The following is a 20,329-nucleotide window of genomic DNA, read 5'->3' as shown; positions in this document are numbered from 1 at the left end:
TTTTTGCAATATCACAATAGTTTTGATAAAAAGCCTTTTTGGATGAGAAAATGGTTTTATCTCCGACATATATTTCATCCTAGGGAGGGTCCTCGACCAACTCACGCTCTTTGTTTGATGCAACAACATACTGAGATTCTTTTTGGCAGAATGGATTCATGTGTCGTCCCTAATTGCAAATGGCCATTCATGAAAATTTTACACTCTACAAAGGTTATACACTTAACCACATAATACAATTTCTTGTTATTGCCACTAGTCGTTGCTACCATAGCACACAAAATTTGGTGTGTCGGTGGAGAGGCCACGGCAAGGGCTTTTAGCTAGATCCCCAAAGATGTGAGATACCGGGGCAAACACCTAAGTGTATGTCACCATATCAGACAAACGGACACCCCATAAGCAATATGGTGACATCAGCAACTGAGGCTAACGTACTTGACTAAGCCAGAACTCATATAGCGTGTGATTTTACTGTTTTCACGATCTTAAAATCCAAGACTTATCAGACATCATGTGGTACCTGGGGGGGGGGGGACATATTTCTCTCTTCAGCTTTTGAAGGGTAGCCAATTGCTACTTGAATCCTTGATTCATCTGCCACATGGATAAGTGTTTGGTTGGTAAGTTTCGCCCAGAGTAGATGAACCAACAACTGGCCCAATGTCCTAGCTCGACGAGCTCAATTGTAAGTTTCAAAGTGTCATTGATCCTGGAAACTCATCTGAAGTGGCAACTACATATAGATTATTGAGCATGGCTAAGCATTTCTACTTTATGCATGATTAGTACATAATTACACTCCGACGTCAAGTGAAACAAGCGACAAGCAAATCACTTTAAAGTGTCAATTGACACTACCTACAAGATTAAATATCATGCATGCTTATAAACCATAAAATACTATGCAATATTTAAAGCAAGTTATATATAAGCATGATCAAAGAGAGAGGCATGCCTACGTTGACGAGTCCTTCATCTCCCTATTCCAGGTGGTGCTCCTTCCCAGTCATGTCATCTCCTACTCATTGTAATAACAAATAAAATAATATAAATAAACTAGCAAATATAATTCCAAATAACATCAGTATACAAATTGAGTGTCATGAGGTAGCATGATGAAGAGGTAAGTAGAGAGGTTTTTCAGCGAATGGTAGGGTCTAGGTTCATCGCGGCCAAGCAACAATTCACCAACAAGTCAACCATTCTACTATGAATTATGCTACTGACCAGTGTACTATTACCCATTATATACTATTGACACTACTATTACCCATTATATACTATTGACACTACTATTGCCCATTATATACATAGGCTAGAAACATATCAAGATTGAACATAAGTACATAACACTAAACATAGCATGGCAATACATTAAATAATATAAGACCATGGACATTTCAAGCAACAAGGTGCCATGCTTAAAAGTACTAATTAACAAAAAAATACTTAGATGAATCTCAATAACAGTTAAACACCAACTATGAATTTAGCATAGCATAAAATAATTCTATCGGTTTTTTCAGATGGAAATTAAACACCAAATTTAGTATAGTTATATATAATGAGACTACGTACAGCACCAAAATGATCAACTCAAAACAATATACGCAAAAATAGTTTTAATAAATAAAATAGATCATAAAATAATTTTAGAAAATTAATAAATTCTCCAACAGTAGAAATAACAATCGAGTGATTTCCAAACCTTTTTTTTTTGCCGGTGGATTCCCGAACATTCTATTGCCATATCAAAAATAAACTAACACCAAACCAACTTTATGGAACTCAAACTACATGGAATTAATCAGATCTGCCCATTTTGACTGGATTTAACATATACTAGAACCCAAAATGTACTCAAAGGATTTGAAAACTATCACCACCATCACGTCCTGACATCGCTTCCCTCAAGAGAAAAAAACACCTCCTGCCATCGCTCAGGTTCATACTACGGGTTTAGGTTTTGGTTTGATTACCCAGCCATGTCGCCGATGGTGATGTCGAGGTCCGCGTCGGTGTGCTGCGTCGTGGCCGCTGAACTCCGTTGCTGTCCAAGTGGTTGGCATGCCTCCTGGCAACGAAGCGAATCCTGTCACGCGGATGGAATGGCCGGACCGGTCCTCAGGCGACTCGACGGTGGTGTCAGTCCCGAGCGGAAGCGGCGGCCTGGCCACGCGAACTTCCAGGAACAGATGTCAGGGAGGTGAGCAATGTCGAGAGGCGAGAGGGTGCCTGATGTGCGCCAAGACGGGTAGGAGTGCTTACCTCCGGCGGCGGCGGGCGTAAGACGGCGCGGTTTTGGCTCTGGCGTGGGAAGGTTGCGAAGCGAAGGAAATAAATTGGGGAAACGAGACATTGGTGTTTTATATGGGGAGGTCCGGGCGTACGCGTGACCCGGGTGACGTTTGGAGTGATGGCCGGGCTGGCGACGAATCCAATGCGTTATTCGGTTCGGTCCGTCAGTTTCTGGAGGTGGATTTAAACGGATGAGTAGCAGAATCGGTTCGTGGACCGATGGAGCGGCGGGGATCACGCGTGCTGCCGTTTCTGCTGCTTCGTCTTGTGCATGCGTGTGCGCGCACGCTGAAGGAGGAAGACAACGAAGCGTTGGGGATGGACCTCCGGCCCGGTAGCTTTGTTGGTTGAACTTTGAAACAAAAAGAAAAGAATAAAAAAGAAAGGAAGAGAGAGAGAGAGAGTCTGAAAAAAAGGAAGAGAGAGACAGGATTCAGTGCACAGATGATCGAAATTGCTCTCCATGCGGCATTTGGTATATGATTCCCGTCCGACATTAGAGATACAGAAAGATGGACGTCAGGGAGGCGGCGGCCAAGGAGATACGCGAAGATGATCTTCCCAGAAACCTGCGGGGAGAACAGACCACTTTTACGGGATTATCTAAAGTTAAGGCCAGTTTACGAAACTATTGGTCTCAACTTCAAAGACGGTTAATTTGAAGATAGGGGAGCTGTTGGAGTTACTCTCACTGATTCCGCAGTCTAAAATGGACACCAGTTGTTGAAGATGAAAATACAGATACACCCATTTTCTAATTCTTCCTGCGCTTTTCCCTGGGAGAAATCACATTAGTTGACGCCCCCACGTCTTGGTGACCAACCATTGAAACTAAGATGAATTGAGTTTGAGGGCCAGTAGGTGGAGAAGAAAAGGCACTCATGTCACTGGATTTTCTCTGCAGGCTATGGCAAGGCATGTCGTTACAGCACCCATGCTCATCTTTGCTCCTACTCTTGCATGGTGAACTGCTTGTAGCAGCCGGCGACGATGGCGCCCTGCACTTCATTGGGCCGTTGTTGATATCTCCAATAGGGCTCAGCTCTTTGCTCCGCGACTCATCCTGGTTGATACTAAATGGAAGAGGACCCTTGCGCTTCTTAGGGGAGGGTTTTCCAGGAGTAGCAAGCCCTTTTGATGATTGAGGTGAGAGCACAACATCCCCAGCACTTGCCGAAGAACTGGGCTTGGCATTGTAGATTTTGGACGACTCTCTCCTATAATACATAGAATTTAAAATATGTCACTCTTAATATGTAAGATAGCACGATGGCGATAATGCATTATTGGCTGGAACGAAAAATTCAAGCATGAAGGTGCCATGGTTATCCACCAGCTAAAGAAAAAGATATTCTTCTCATCTAGCTGATTGGTTAAACCATCTTGTATAATCTTCTCTTTTCTTTTCTTGAAATCTACGAATAAGCTCATTATGATGTGAATAAGTACTAAGTTAGATTAATCTGGATAATACCAATGATATTGAACAATGCCCAGTGAATAGAAATTTACACCATGAGCATTTCAGTTGTGGCCGTGGATACAAAAGTTCCTAGCAAACTAGGGTCTTCATGTTCTGTTAAGGTTGATTGAACTAGAAAAAGCTACATATCTCCTTAAACTTGTGTACAGCATATGTAATGAAAGAACACTACTTAAAAAGAACAGCTAGAACTGCCGATTTACACATTATAAAGATAAAAACTCAAGTAAGGTTCATGAACAAATAGCTTCAGGGGAAACAAACATAGCACAACAACGAATTGCTCTAGCTAGTACGATCATGTGCAGCTGCAGCGATAAACATTTGCATTCCGTCTGGAAATAGATTTGACTTTTACACCTCTAGATTAAGACATGCTGAATTTCTGATAGATAGTTTGGAAAGTTTTCATGTTTATGTATAAACAACGCATTTATATTTTTTTTCCACATGATTACCTCGTAAACTGATGCTTAAAAGAGCACTGCAGTGCTTTAATGATTGCTTAATGCTGGTTACTATTTTAATTACGGAAGTACTTTACGGATGACTTTCGGCTGAACGACACTCACACGATAGTCTAACCGTCTGCTGCTGTGTAAACTTGCCCTGGATGGTTGGATATAGTATGTCCTCTGAATTTCGTCTGGCAACTGTCGTCCACGTAGCAGTGCTCTTTAATTAACCCAGAACAAAGTAGTGTTGAATGTTGGAACTAACGGTTATACAAACCTGTGTCAGATTTAGGAAACCACGAGCAACAGAAATTTTGGACTCTTGGGCGGCGTATATAGCAATATAGCATGCTTAGTTATTACTAGCATTGCCCGCGCGGCGGCACGCCGCGCCCCATTGATACGTTCCGTTCATAAAAAGTGTTTTTATTGTTTACAGTAAGACTCAATTTAAAGCAAGAGTATTATATATGTGAGATTGTGGCCACAAAAAGACAAGTTAGAAAGAAGACATTTATTATCACAATACATGGTGCATGCATGTGTGATGCCGCGTAGGTGTTGGCATTACTAAGAATTGTAGTTAATGGTTTTGCATTAGCCTGCACTCAACCAATGATAAAAAGGACTGAAATTGTAAAGAGTTACTTACTGAAAGCCACCATAATAATCAATACCAGATTTTGCTGAATCAAAATAGAAGTGTTACATCAGTGAATTTATCAGTGCTAAGAAAGCCATCTATAATGTAATCATAATGAAGAAAAGAAATATATAACAGCATGGCAGCGACTTGAATCAGGAGAGAAGTTTGAATATATTTTATGGCATGACTTCCGATGTAATGAAACAAATCTAACTATATTACAAATATAGTTAACAACTGACTACTTGAAGAACGTGAGAAGATATATATATATATATATATCCTAAAACTAATAGTATTACTTTACTGGATCAGTTTATGATCTTCTGTACTCACATTCTTCTCATATATTAGCAACAGCTATATTAAAACTCAGATTATCGCTACTTAGAGCTTCTCTGTTAGCTATGGTCATATTAGGTTTAATCTTGAGAGAAATGGTAAAGTTTGCAGAGTGACCAAGGATATAGACTATTAACTACCACTGAATGTTTGTGATGCTGATTGCATGAAAATTTTGCTTGCCACGGTTGAGGGTACAACATTCAGTTACACTAGTAGAAAAGAGGGCTTTGGTTCAGGCCGGGTCAGCCCATTAGTCCCGGTTCAGTCCAGAACCGGGACCCATGGGGGCACTGGTCCCGGTTCGTGAGGCCAGGGGCCTGCCGGGCCTCGTGGGGGCATTGGTCCCGGTTCGTCTGGCTCCTTTGGTCCCGGTTGATGGGACGAACCGGGACCAATGGGCCTTGCTCCTGGCCCACCACCATTGGTCCCGGAAGGTGGCTTGAACCGGGACCACAGGCTGCCCTTTAGTCCTGGTTCATGCCACGAACCGGGACCAATGAGGTGCCTATATATACCCCTCGCCCGCGAGCAGAGCACTCCAGTGCTCTGTTTTTCTCTGGCCGGCGAGGGGAGGGCTTTGTGGTGCTGTACCTCACCTCCTATGCACATGAAGTGTTCGATGAAATGCCCGAGCCACACTAGTTAAGATTTCTCGTCTCGAAGCTCGACCTCAAAGCTCCATTTTCCTCGAGATTTGTCTAGGTTTAGCGGCCCGTCACGTCCCATTCCCGTCTTCACCGCCGTCGATCGCCCGCGCCGATCTCGTCACCGGCACCACCGTGGTGAGCCTCTTGTTCTTATCTTCTTTCTGAAAGAAAAAAATTCTTACTTTAGATAGATACTTGTCTAATTTTTTTTTTTACTATTTTATTGCTTGTTATTATATAGTGCGATGGTTTTGGTATCCGCCCCCGTCGGCCCTCGTCCTGTCTATGATTCAGATGTGGTATATAATATCTTTATAACTATTGGTTCATTTATTGTTTATGAAAATTATGCCGACCAACGTGACATAGATTTTATTTATCTAGGAGGTATGTGAACCAGAAATTCCAACCGGCCCTATTGTCGAGAGGTTAAATTTAGTTGAAGAAGAAAATAATTTCTTGAAGGAAAAAATAAAAAAAATTGAGGAGGAGAAGATGATATTGGAGTTGCATGTTGCGAATGTCATCGATGATCACAAGATCAAGATGGATGCAATGCGCTTGAAGATTAGAAAGATTAGAAAATATGTCATTCATACCGAGGCTTGGTATCATTATGCCGTTGGATCAATGGTTACCTTGGTTGCGATTATGATCGCATTTGTTTTCGCATTGAAATGTTTTACATAGTTTCAATGTATGGTTTAATTAATTAGATGCTCTGGAGAGCTATATGTTGTTAGATGAGAACTATGTATGTACTTTGGTTTTAATGTCATGATGTCTATTAATTTGGTCACTTAATTATCTATTCATGATGTTCTGTAATGGTTTTTGACACACTTAATTATATATAATGCACGCAGATGAACCGGCAATGGATGTACGGTGACAGACACACCTCCGAGTACATTAAGGGCGTGCATGATTTTCTCGAAGTGGCTGAGGCAAACAGGAAGAATGGTTTTATGTGTTGTCCATGCCCTAAATGTGGGAATACGAAGTCTTACTCTGACCGGAAAATCCTTCACACCCACCTGCTTTACAAGGGTTTCATGCCACACTATAATGTTTGGACGAGGCACGGAGAAATAGGGGTTATGATGGAAGACGGCAAAGAAGAAGAGGACGATGACAACTATGTGCCCCCTGAATACGGTGATGCTGCAACGGGGGAAGCTGCTGAAGATCAAGAGGAACCAGTGCCCGATGATGATGATCTCCGCCGGGTCATTGTCGATGCAAGGACGCAATGCGAAAGTCAAAAGGAGAAGCTGAAGTTCGATCGCATGTTAGAGGATCACAAAAAAGGGTTGTACCCCAGTTGCGACGATGGCAACACAAAGCTCGGTACCGTACTAGAATTGCTGCAGTGGAAGGCAGAGAATGCTGTGCCTGACAAAGGATTTGAGAAGCTATTGAAAATATTGAAGAAGAAGCTTCCAAAGGATAACGAATTGCCCGACAGTACATACGCAGCAAAGAAGGTCGTATGCCCTCTAGGATTGGAGGTGCAGAAGATATATGCATGCCCTAATGACGACATCCTCTATCGCGGTGCGTACAAGGATCTGAACGCATGCCCGGTATGCGGTGCATTGCGGTATAAGATCAGACGAGATGACCCTGGTGATGTTGACGGCGAGCCCCCCTAGGAAGAGGGTTCCTGCGAAGGTGATGTGGTATGCTCCTATAATACCACGGTTGAAACGTCTGTTCAGAAACGAAGAGCATGCAAAGTTGATGCGATGGCACAGTGAGGACCGTAAGAAAGACGGGAAGTTGAGAGCACCCGCTGACGGATCGCAGTGGAGAAAAATCGAGAGAAAGTACTGGGCTGAGTTTGCAGGTGACCCAAGGAACGTATGGTTTGGTTTAAGCGCGGATGGCATTAATCCTTTCGGGGAGCAGAGCAGCAATCACAACACCTGGCCCGTGACTCTATGTATGTATAACCTTCCTCCTTGGATGTGCATGAAGCGGAAGTTCATTATGATGCCAGTTCTCATCCAAGGCCCTAAGCAACCCGGCAACGACATTGATGTGTACCTAAGGCCATTAGTTGAAGAACTTTTACAGCTGTGGAATGGAAACGGTGTATGTACGTGCGATGAGCACAAACAGGAGGAATTTAACCTGCACGTGTTGCTATTTGTAACCATCAACGATTGGCCCGCTCTCAGTAACCTTTCAGGACAGACAAACAAGGGATACCACGCATGCACGCACTGTTTAGATGACACTGAAAGTATATAGCTGGAAAAATGCAGGAAGAATGTGTACCTGGGCCATCGTCGATTTCTTCCGACCAACCATCAATGTCGAAAGAAAGGCAAGCATTTCAAAGGCGAGGCAGATCACCGGAAGAAGCCCGCCATGCGTACCGGTGATCACGTACTTGCTATGGTCAATGATTTACACGTAATCTTTGGAAAGGGTCCCGGCGGACTAGCTGTTCCGAATGACGCTGAGGGACACGCACCCATGTGGAAGAAGAAATCTATATTTTGGGACCTACCCTACTGGAAAGACCTAGAGGTCCGCTCTTCAATCGACGTGATGCACGTGACGAAGAACCTTTGCGTGAACCTGCTAGGCTTCTTGGGCGTGTATGGGAAGACAAAAGATACACCTGAGGCACGGGAGGACCTGCAACGTTTGCATGAAAAAGACGGCATGCCTCCGAAGCAGTATGAAGGTCCTGCCAGCTACGCTCTTACGAAAGAAGAGAAAGAAATCTTCTTTGAATGCCTGCTCAGTATGAAGGTCCCGACTGGCTTCGCGTCGAATATAAAGGGAATAATAAATATGCCAAGAAAAAGTTCCAGAACCTAAAGTCTCATGACTACCACGTGATTATGACGCAACTGCTTCCGGTTGCATTCAGGGGGCTTCTACCAGAAAAGGTCCGATTAGCCATTGTGAAGCTATGTGCATTCCTCAATGCAATCTCTCAGAAGGTGATCGATCCAAAAATCATATCAAGGCTAAGGAGTGATGTGGCGCAATGTCTTTCAGTTTCGAGCTGGTGTTCCCACCATCCTTCTTCAATATCATGACACACGTCCTAGTTCATCTAGTCAACGAGATTGTCATTCTGGGGCCCGTATTTCTACACAATATGTTCCCCTTTAAGAGGTTCATGGGATTCCTAAAAAATATGTCCGTAACCGCGCTAGGCCAGAAGGAAGCATCTCCATGGGCCATCAAACAGAGGATGTCATTGGGTTTTGTGTTGACTTCATTCCTGGCCTTAAGAAGATAGGTCTCCCTAAATCGCGGTATGAGGGGAGACTGACTGGAAAAGGCACGCTAGGAGCGGACTCAATAATATGCAGGGACGGGCATTCTTGGTCTCAAGCACACTACACAGTTCTACAGAACTCTACCTTGGTGACCCCGTATGTCGATGAACACAAGAACAGTCTGCGCCCCAAACACCCGGAGCAATGCGACGACTGGATTACATGTGAACACATGAGGACTTTCAGCAGTTGGTTGGAAACACGTCTCAGAGGTGACAACACTGTTTGTGATGAGCTGTACCCGTTGTCCAGGGGACCATCTTTGACTGTATTGACTTACAAAGGATACGAGATAAATGGGAATATATTTTACACGATCGACCAAGATCAAAAGAGCACCAACCAAAACAGCGGTGTCCGCTTTGATGCAGCAACCGAGAGGGGAAAGGACACATATTATGGTTAGATAGTGGACATATGGGAACTTGACTACGGACATGATTTTAAGGTCCCTTTGTTTAAGTGCAAATGGGTCAATCTGTCAGGAGGCGGGGTACAGGTAGACCCACAGTACGGAATGACAACAGTGGATCTGAAAAATCTTGGGTACACTGACGAACCGTCATCCAAGCCAATGATGTGGCCCAAGTTATCTATGTGTAGGACATGTCTACCAAACCGAGAAAAAGAAAAGATAAGGAAGCGAATACATCATACGATGAGCCAAAGCGCCACATAGTTCTTTCAGGAAAAAGGGACATCGTGGGAGTGGAGGGCAAGACAGACATGTCTGAAGATTATGAAAAGTTTCATGAAATTACTCCTTTCAAAGTCAAGGCTGACCCAAGCATCCTGATAAATGATGAAGATTATCCATGGTTACGGCGCAATAAGCAAATGACACAAGCGAAGAAAAAGTGAAGACTTTCTCCCGCAACTATTATGATGATACCATGCCAACTTTGTAACAGACGAGTATGATACCATTGTCCGATTTGTACACGAAGTGCATCCAGTTTTTGCCATAACCCTCTCAACTTTCTTGCACATGCTATGTGGATGAAATGATGATACCATGCCAACTTTCAACCTTTTCAGAGTTCATTTGAAATGCTTTTCAATTTCAGGGTCTTATAGCTCAAAATAATCAATTAATGCATGAAAAATAACAAATGAAGTCAGATAGGGTTGAAAATTGATGATGTGGCTTTGAATGGTGCATTTTGAACACACAAAAAGTCAGGAGTTCAAATAAGTCTTAAAAAATAAAATCCCTTTGTAACAGACGAGTTTCCGTATGAAATCCTGATACTTCAAAAGAGATTGTCCGTTTTGTACACGAAGTGCATCCAGTTTTTCCGTAACCCTCTCAACTTTGTTGCACATGCTATGTGGATGAAATGATGATACCATGCCAATTTTCAACCTTTTCAGAGTTCATTTGAAATGCTTTTCAACTTTAGGGTCTTATAGCTCAAAATAATCAGTAAATGCATGAAAAATGGTGCATGAAAAATAACAAATAAAATAAATAAGTAATTAGAAACAAAATAATATAAAATTTAATAAAATATATAAGTAGAAACAAAATAAAATAAACTTTAATAACATAAATAAAATTAAGTATTCTCTGTTCAAAACATTATAAGCAACCTCTAGTATTATTGAAACTAAAATTGATGCAAATAAAATTATCGAAGTATTTTCTGTTCAAAATCATTGAAAGCAAAAAGAATTTTCATAAAGAACTTTTTTGTTAGAAACTTTAATAGCAAAAAGAATTATCATAAAGTAAAATAAATAAGTAATTAAAAACAAAATAAAATAAAATAAATAAGTTTTTTGTTGTAAGTAGAAACAAAAAAAATAAAGCAAAAAAGAAAACAAAAAAGCAGGCAAAAAATAAAAAAATATGCCAACTACTGGGCCACCACGGCCTGAATCGACTAGAAACCCATCGATGGGCCAGGATTCAGGCCCGCAGAAGGCCCAGTAGGCCCATCAGGCATAGCAGTGACAATTAGGCCCGTAAGCCTGCAATGGAGAGGAGCTCGAGGGGGAGCGGCAGTGGGGCTTATAAACCACTGCACGCCCCTCTCAACTAGCGAGGTGGGACTAAACTTTCGACGCGGACGCAGCAACACAAGGCCTACTAAAGGGGTGCATTGGTACCGGTTCGTGGCACCAACCGGTACCAATGCCCCCCCTTTAGTCCCGGTTGGTGCCACCAACCGGGACCAAAGGCCGCCGCTTCCCGCCTTTGGGCTGCTGAAAAGAGGCCTTTCGTCCCGGTTGGTGGCACCAACCGGGACTAAAGGTGGCATTGGTACCGGTTTGTGCCACCAACCGGGACTAAAGGTGGCATTGGTACCGGTTTGTGCCACCAACCGGTACCAATGGGTTTGCTATATAAGCCAGCACTTGTGAAAATTTCGTCAGTTTTTCGATCCCTCCGACGATGCCGCCAGGCTGCCCGAGCTCGGCCGCGCCCTCGCCGTCGCCGCGCCCTCGCCCGACGTCGTCGCTGCGCGCCGTCCCTGCCCCGCCCCCGACCCGCCCCGCCGTCGCAGTCGCCCGCGCCCGTCGTCGCCGTCGCCCGCGCCCTCGCCCGACGTCGTCGTCGCATGCCGCCCCTGCCCCGACGCCGTCTCCGCGCCACTCCCCGCGGCCCTGCTTGCCCCGACGCCGCCCGCCGCGCGCTCCTCCCTCTGTGAGCACCGCGCCTCTGCCGGCCCCGCCGCCGTGCTATTTTTTACATGTTTTTAGATTTTCATATATGTATGTATGTATTTTTTAGATATATGTATTTTTTTATGTATGTTCATATATGTATGTATGTATTTTTTACATGTTTTTTGTATGTATGTATGTATTTTTTCAATTCTAATGATGTTTTAAAAATACATATATGCAAAAGTTAGATTTTTAGAAAAGTTTTATCTATATATGTTCTCTGATTTAGTACATTTTAGGTTAGTTTCATTTTTAGAAAAGTTTTATATATTTAGGAAGAAGGAATAGAAGGAAGAAGAAGGAAGAAGAAAAAGTTTTATATATGCAAAAGTTACATTTTTAGAAAAGTTTTATATATCTAGCTACGAAAGGAAGAAGAAGAAAAAGAATGAGAGGAAAAAGGAAAATAAGAAGAAGAAGAAAGGAGAAGAAGAGGAGAGGAAGAAGATGAGAAATAAATAAGAAGAAGAAAAAAGAAGAAAAAAAGAGGAGAAGAAGAAAGGAATAGAGGAGAAGAAGAGAAAATAGAACTTCTTCTCCTCTTTTTTTCTTCTTTTTTTTCTTCAATCTTCTCCTCTATTAATATCTTCTTCTCCTCTTTTTAATTCTTCTTCGTCTTCTTATTTTTTATCGGATATGTCATTGTCGATATACCCCGTGTCCCGATAACTTCAACACGAGGGGGGGGGTTCGACCTACCCCCTCCCCGATAACATTATTTTTCCATGTATGTATGTCGTCGCTGTCGATATAACCCCCTCCCGGATAACTTCGACCGTGATAACTTATACCACGGGAGCACCCCCCGGCCCTCTCGCTCGACCAGAACTCTCGACGGCACCCAAACCCTAGAAAAAAACGATGTCGGTCTCCTACCCCCTCCCGCCGCGCCCCTACCCTTGAAGCATTGCCGAGGCCACCCCAAACCCAGAATAAGCTAGGTCTACGTTTGCACTAATATATCCACATGCTGTCATGTTTGTGTAATAATTTCCATGTTGTAATATTTGCAGAAACAATGGAGCACGGACGAGACGAGGAAGCAGAAGAGGTGTTGGGGGACATAATCTTAGCCGGAGGTGATGTCTTGTCGTATCTTAACGACAATGATGGTTTGGAAGAACAGGGTGAAGAAGCAGGCTACGGTGATCGAAGAGTGGAGGAGGAAAGACATGATTATGATGGCTCCGGTGACCCAATGCTGGTGCAAGAAGGAGCCCGTGGTGACGGCTCCGGTGACCGAACAGAGTCCGTCCAGGTAAATATATTAGTTAAGCCTATGCTGACTAGCTAATGGATGCATTCATTGTTTTGGTATGTACACATATTAATTAACTCTCGTCTTTCTTCTTTTTTCTAGCCCTCCGGATCGAGCACAACTTCGGTAAAGAGACGAGGCCCAAAGAGAAAGTTGCGCTTAGATGAAAGGTTTGAGATCACAACAATCGCGCGTGACGGCCAACCGATTGAACCCATCCGAACAAACGAAGCATTTGCTGCTCAGTGTGGGGTTCTTGTTAGGGACAAGATCCGATCAGCATCCACCAATGGTATAAGCCTAAGAAGGAAGACCCTGAGGTGTCTTATGTCAATGATATGCAGAAAGATGATCTTTGGACTGAGCTGAAGGCAAATTTCACCCTACCGCGAGAGGAGGATCCAGAGAAGCCAGCTAAAGAGCAATTAATCAAGTATCATGCTTTTAAGAAGATGGCAGACCTATTCAGGAGGTGGAAGAATGAGCTGAAAACATTTTTTGATAAAGAAGAGACACCAAAATTCATCGGCAAATATGAGAAGATCAGAGATCACTGGCCCGCATTTGTGGCCACAAGACATCGGAAAAGAGTAAGAAGTTGTCAGCGACAAACAAGAAAAATGCTGTGAAGAAGAAGCTTCACCATCGCACGGGTTCAGGTGGCTACCTCAAAGCCCAGCCTATGTGGGCCAAGGCTGAGAATGATCTGCTTGATAAAGGGATCGAACCAGAGACAATGAACTGGCCAGACCGTTGCCGGACTTGGTTCTTCGGGGCTGGCGGAACCTTGGACCCTGTATCAGGGAAGTGCATTTGGACGGACGAGCAAATGAGAATACCAGTCAAGAGTCTTCAGCACTATATCGATGCAGCGCAGCAAGGGACATTCGTTCTAGACAGAGAGAACGACGAGCTCACAATGGCCCTCGGGAATCCTGAGCACCTGGACGGACACGAGGCACGCCAGGCTCCGTTCCGTGGAAGGCTGGTTTTCCGGACGCAGGCGGTTACAAATGCCAGGAGAGGAGGAAAAAAGTGGAGCAGACCCAAATTCAGAAGCTGCACGAAAGGGTTCAAGCGCTAGAGGAACGAGACGTAGCTCGCAGCAATCAACCTGCTGAAACTACCCCCGAAGCTACGCCGCCATCTCAGCGGAGAAGCAGCGTGGCTTCCACCGAGCTGCTTCAGCCGGAGCATGTCTTGATGGCTCCTGCTAGCTACCCCGTGGATGCTATCACGGAGTCTCAACATTGCCACCTTATGACGCAATGGGAGAACTTCAAAGTCAAAGTGGCTGTCGGCTCTGTTCGACCTCCTGAACCCGGCGCAACTTTTCACTGTCGTCCGATTCCAGAAGGATATGCTAGGGTGACGGTGGACGAAATAACGGAGGGATTTGAGGACCTCCATCATGACCACCCTACCGGTGAAGGGGAGACTCGGCTGGGTTCTGCCCTGAAGACTCCATGCCTATGGCGGAAGGAGCTCATCAACCTTCCGAACTGGACGCCTCCGGCGAGTAAGGGCACTCCGCCTCCTCCTCCGGCGAGTGATCAGGGCACTTAGCCTCCTTCTCCGGCGCGTGGAGGCACTCCGCCTCCTCCTTCGGCGAGTGATCAGGGCACTCAGCCTCCTTCTCCGGCGCGTGGCGGCACTCCGCCTCCTTCTCCGCCTGCGAAGGCGCGCCCGAGAAGCCAGCCTCCTCCTTCTCCGCCTCGTCAGCAAGGGCGGAAGAGACCCGTCGCCGCTCCGGCTGCTCCGGCGCATCGTAGTCCTTCTCCTCCGCCTCGTAAGCAAGGAAAGAAGACAGCCGCAGCCGCTCCGTCAGCTCTGCCGGCGTCTAGCAGTACAGCCAGAGGCGGCAGGCAATACAGATTCGGTCCTTCTCTGAAGACTCCAGAGAAGTTACCATACGAGAGGACCGAGGAGGAAACCACGAAGATCATGCGAGCCGAAGTGACGAACTTCTTTGAAGGGGTGAAAGCAAAGAAACATCCACCTCCGGAGGAGAAGGTAGATCCGGTGAAAGCGAAGCGCACTCTGGCTACCCTGACAAAACCATCAAAGTCTTCGCCGAAAGGCAACTATGAGCGCATTATTGCAAAGACATTTGTCGAAGCGGAGCGGTCGGGAAGTACTGTCAGTGATCAAAGGTTAAAAGAACGACGAGCTGGGAAAAAAATTGCCCAGCTCGGCGAACAAGCGAACCAATCGTGCCCCCCGCTCAAGGTGTCTAGCGACATCGTCGCTAATGATCCGAGGATGGTGCCCGGTTATAGCAATCTTGGAGATTACCTGCCCGACGATGTACATTATGATTTCTTGGAGGTGGACGAACACAAATACCATTACGGGAAGCCTCTCATCAAAGATGAAAGATCTCTAACAACGATGATGCGAAGATTACAGATTGGTACATGAAAACCCGCAGAGAGTCTGGGGGAAGGGATACTTTGACGCTGAGAGTTAAAGAGGAGCATGACCTCGTTGGAACTGAACTGTGGAATGTTTCATTTGAGGAGTTCTTCCAGTTTTCCTCGATAAATCAACGGTCACTTGCTACTGTCTGTAAGTAGTACTACTTCTGTCATTAAGTCTCTCTATATAGGTCAGCTCTTCCATTGCATGTATTTATAATTATCCTCACTATATTATGCAGATTGAAGATCGCAGAATTGAAGAAAAGACAAATCGGTGATATTGGATTCATTAACACAAATCTCATATATGCAACTGAGGTTAAATATCATGCCGAAAATACCGAGGCCAACTTGCTACGATCGTTGGTAATAAATGAAAACAAAGATATAATACTCTTTCCTTACAACTTCAAGTGAGTGTTACTGTCTTGTGCATATTCGGTTTCCCTTATTAGTCTAGGTTGTAGTAATGTAATTGATGACTTATGAATGCGTGCGCAGCTTCCACTATATTCTCCTAGATATTAAGCTTGAGCAGGGAGTAGTAACCGTCTTAGACTCAAGACGAAAAGATCCCCAGGACTATGCGGACATGACTCAAATGCTCGAGAAGTAAGTTAAATCGATCATTATCCACCATATCAGCAACTTTGTTCATTTCCTGATATCAAGTAATTGTTTTCTTTGTCTAGCAGGGTTTGGAGAAAATTCACCAAAAAAGCTCCGGGACTGCCGAAGAAGCTGCAATTTAGACACCCGAAAGTAAGTACTATAGTAGCATGTTCCGCGCATCTCCTACTGATTCAAGCGCTAGTTTCATCAATACCATTTAGCATGCTTGCTTATCAGTTTGATTGACCTCTATTTCTTGTAAAGTGGTTGTGGCAGGAACAAGGGAATGATTTCTATGGATACTACGTTTGCGAGTCCATCCGCCACACGACCTGTGAGCGGGGCTACTCTGATGTGACGCCCAGATAATCAAGCTACAGTAAACCTCTGCTAATGGTGCCACGTCACCTCGGTTACTGATGATAACTGGAGTTAGTTCAAAAACGATTCAAATTAAAATCTAAAATATAGGCAAACAGTAAAATTTTCAAATAAAAAAAAACCCTAAAATGTTCGGGTTGTGTCAAATAAATCGTAAGTAATTATGGTGGAGAAACCAAGCTTTGATAAAATATTTAAAGGCTCTAAAACAATTAAAACAATAGTGAAAATAATTAAACAAATGCCTATTGAATTTATAAAATGCCAAAACTATTTTATTATGGGTTAAGGATTAATCTCACAGTAGTTTGTTGATAAATACAAATTTAGGCACTAGTGGTAATTTTTGTAAAACTAAAAAAATAAATAAAAGAAACTACAAAAAGAAAAAGAAAATAAGAAAAGGTAAAGACAGAAAAAAAGGGGCAAAGCCCCCCCCCCTCTCCTTGGGCCGAGTGGCCCAACTGGCCACCCAGGCCACCAGGAGGCCCACCCCGCACTCCCCATATCCCCACCCCCCGAAACCCTAGCCCAATCACCCACTCTCTCCCAGATCCCCTTCTCCTCCCCGTCTGGATCGGGCGCACGCCCCGCCCCCGACGCGGTCGCCCCCTCCCTCGCCCGGAACCTCCGCCGGCGCACACCGTCGCCACCCCGATGCCACGCCCCATGCTCGCCGTCGCCCACTCCCCCCTCGATCTGGATCGAGATCGGGGGCTCGACCCGCCTCGTCGCCGCGCCGACGCCGTCCGGAGCCCGCGCCGCCGCCTGGACCTCGCCGGACGCCATCGCCGGCCTGCCTCCTCTCCATCACGCCGTCTCCGTCTCCTCCTCGCGCCCCACTGCCACGTTCCCTACACCCGCGGTGAGGCTCGGCCTCCACCTCCCCTCTCTCCCGCGCCTCACGCCCGCTCCGGCCATCGCCTTGCCTCCACCGTGCATGCTATTGCGGATCGACCTCCGCCGAGTTCGGACCCCGCCGCTGGCCACCTTTCCCCGCGTCTCCCCACTCGCATGCCTCACCGTGGTCGCCCCTGCCCACCCGCGACCTATGCCTCGCCCCCGTGCGCATCGCCGCCCCGGGCGCGTCCTACTCCGCGCCACCGCACCGCCCGCAACCCCCCTGCGCCCGCGCGGCCCGTGCGCACGCCGCCGCGCCTCCCTTCGCTCCGGCTGGCCTTGCCGCGCCGCCTCGCTCCGGCCACGGTCGCCGCGCTGGGCCTCGCGCCGGTTCCCTTCACCACTGGCCGCAGCGCCCTATCGGGTGGGCTGGTGCCCACGCCCGCTAGCGATCAAACCCGCCAAGGCCCCTAGGGCCAATGACATGTGGGGCCCAGCTCACAGAACGTTTATAAAAAAAGAATTAAAATAATAATAATATAAATATAATAAATAAATTAATAAATATTAATAAATATATAAATAAAACACATAATAAGAATAAATTTAATTAATTAATTAATTAATTAAATAGTAATTAATTAGTTAAACCCTAATTAAGCTAAGAAGTGTATGACATGCGGGACCCACCCGTAGTTGACCCAGTCAAATGCACAGTTGACTGCTGATGTCAGCATGATGTCACGCTGATGTCATATTTTACTATTCTAGATAATGTTGAATAAAATAATTAAATAAATCCTAAAATGATTTAAATCTTTAAAAATTAATATAAAATAATCCGTAGCTCGAATGGAAAAACTTTGTATATGAAAGTTGCTCAGAACGACGCGACGAATCCGAATACGCAGTCCGTTCGTCCGCCACGCGTCCCTAGCATAGTGAACCCGCAACATTTCACCTCTGGTTCATCTGTCCGAAAACGTGAAACACCGGGGATACTTTCCCGGATGTTTCCCCCTTTCACCGGTATCACCTCATACCGCGTTAGAACACGTCTAACTCTGCCTGTTGTCCTGTTATGCACTTGCTTGCTATGTATTTACTGTTTCTCCCCCCCCTCTTCTCTTCGGTAGACCCCGTGACAATGCTGATGCCCCTGTGGTCGACTACGTCACCGACGACCCCTCCTTGTCTGAGCAACCAGGCAAGCCCTCCCCCTTGATCACCAGATATCGCCTATTCTTCTCTATACTGCTTGCATTAGAGTAGTGTAGCATGTTACTGCTTTTCGTTAATCCTATCCTGATGCATAGCCTGTCATTGTTGCTACAGTTGTTACCCTTACCTGCTATCCTACTGCTTAGTATAGGATGCTAGTGTTCCATCAGTGGCCCTACACTCTTGTCCGTCTGCCATGCTATACTACTGGGCCGTGATCACTTCGGGAGGTGATCACGGGTATATACTATATACATTCTATACATGACACATGTGGTGACTAAAGTCGGGTCGGCTCGGTGAGTACCCGCAAGTGATTCTGATGAGGGGGCTGAAAGGACAGGTGGCTCCATCCCGGTAGAGGTGGGCCTGGGTTCCTGACGGCCCCCGACTGTTACTTTGTGGCGGAGCGACAGGGCAGGTTGAGACCACCTAGGAGAGAGGTGGGCCTGGCCCTGGTCGGCGTTTGCGGATACTTAACACGCTTAACGAGATCTTGGTATTTGATCTGAGTCTGGCCATTTGGTTTATACGCACTAACCAGCTACGCCGGAACAGTTATGGGCACTCGACGTCGTGGTATCAGCCGAAGCTCTTCTTGACGTCAGCAACGGAGCGGCGCGCCCCGGATTGGACTGGAACTCCTACTAGGCTAGGTCTGCTTCCGGCCGCCCTCACAACGTGCAGGTGTGCATAGGGCGATGGGCCCAGACCCCTGCGCGCATAGGGTTAGACCGGCGTGCTGACCTCTCTGTTGTGCTTAGGTGGGGCTACGACGTGTTGATCTTCCGAGGCCGGGCATGACCCAGAAAAGTGTGTCCGGCCAAATGGGATCGAGCGTGTTGGGTTATGTGGTGCACCCCTGCAGGGAAGTTTATCTATTCGAATAGCCGTGTCCCTCGGTATAAGGACGACCCGGAGTTGTACCTTGACCTTATGACAACTAGAACCGGATACTGAATAAAACACACCCTTCCAAGTGCCAGATACAACCCGGTGATCGCTCTCTAACAGGGCGACGAGGAGGGGATCGCCGGGTAGGATTATGCTATACGATGATACTTGGAGGACTTCAATCTACTCTCTTCTACATGCTGCAAGATGGAGGCTGCCAGAAGCGTAGTCTTCGACGGGATTAGCTATCCCCCTCTTATTCTGGCATTCTGCAGTTCAGTCCACTGATATGGCCCTTTACACATATACCCATGCATATGTAGTGTAGCTCCTTGCTTGCGAGTACTTTGGATGAGTACTCACGGTTGCTTTTCTCCCTCTTTTCCCCCTTCTATACCTGATTGTCGCAACCAGATGCTGGAGTCCAGGAGCTAGAGATCCCGAGGATGATTCTACATGGAGTTCGGCTTCGAGGAGTAGTTAGGAGGTCCCAGGCAGGAGGCCTTGCCTCTTCGATCGCTGCTACTTTTGTGCTAGCCTTCGTAAGGCAAACTTGTTTAACTTATGTCTGTACTCAGATATTGTTGCTTCCGCTGACTCGTCTGTGATCGAGCACTTGTATTCGAGCCCTCGAGGCCCCTGGCTTGTATTATGATGCTTGTATGACTTATTTATGTTTTAGAGTTGTGTTGTGATATCTTCCCGTGAGTCCCTGATCTTGATCGTACACATTTGCGTGCATGATTAGTGTACGGTCAAATCGGGGCGTCACAAGTTGGTATCAGAGCCGACTGTCTGTAGTAATCCCCCTTTCCAACTCCTTGGCTAAAGTCGAGTCTAGTCATTGG

The 20,329-nt window shown here is 45.8% G+C and overlaps 1 long non-coding RNA gene and 1 pseudogene across 1 annotated transcript; both read right to left on the bottom strand.

Moving 5' to 3' along the window:
• Positions 1-550: 550 nt before the first annotated feature.
• On the bottom strand, positions 551-2,819 carry LOC123494710 (uncharacterized). Its single transcript, XR_006666250.1, has 3 exons — positions 2,272-2,819; positions 1,983-2,185; positions 551-1,021 (listed from the first exon to the last, which is right to left on the bottom strand). It is a non-coding gene; the product is annotated as an uncharacterized lncRNA (long non-coding RNA).
• A 224-nt stretch (positions 2,820-3,043) lies between these two features.
• Positions 3,044-20,329, bottom strand: part of LOC109779214 (uncharacterized) — a 39,152-nt pseudogene continuing 21,866 nt past the window's right edge.

Source organism: Aegilops tauschii, chromosome 7 (assembly GCF_002575655.3).
Source record: "Aegilops tauschii subsp. strangulata cultivar AL8/78 chromosome 7, Aet v6.0, whole genome shotgun sequence".
Taxonomy (NCBI): domain Eukaryota; kingdom Viridiplantae; phylum Streptophyta; class Magnoliopsida; order Poales; family Poaceae; genus Aegilops; species Aegilops tauschii.
Note: the sequence above shows the minus strand (reverse complement) of the source record. Positions and strands in the feature narration are given on the sequence as shown.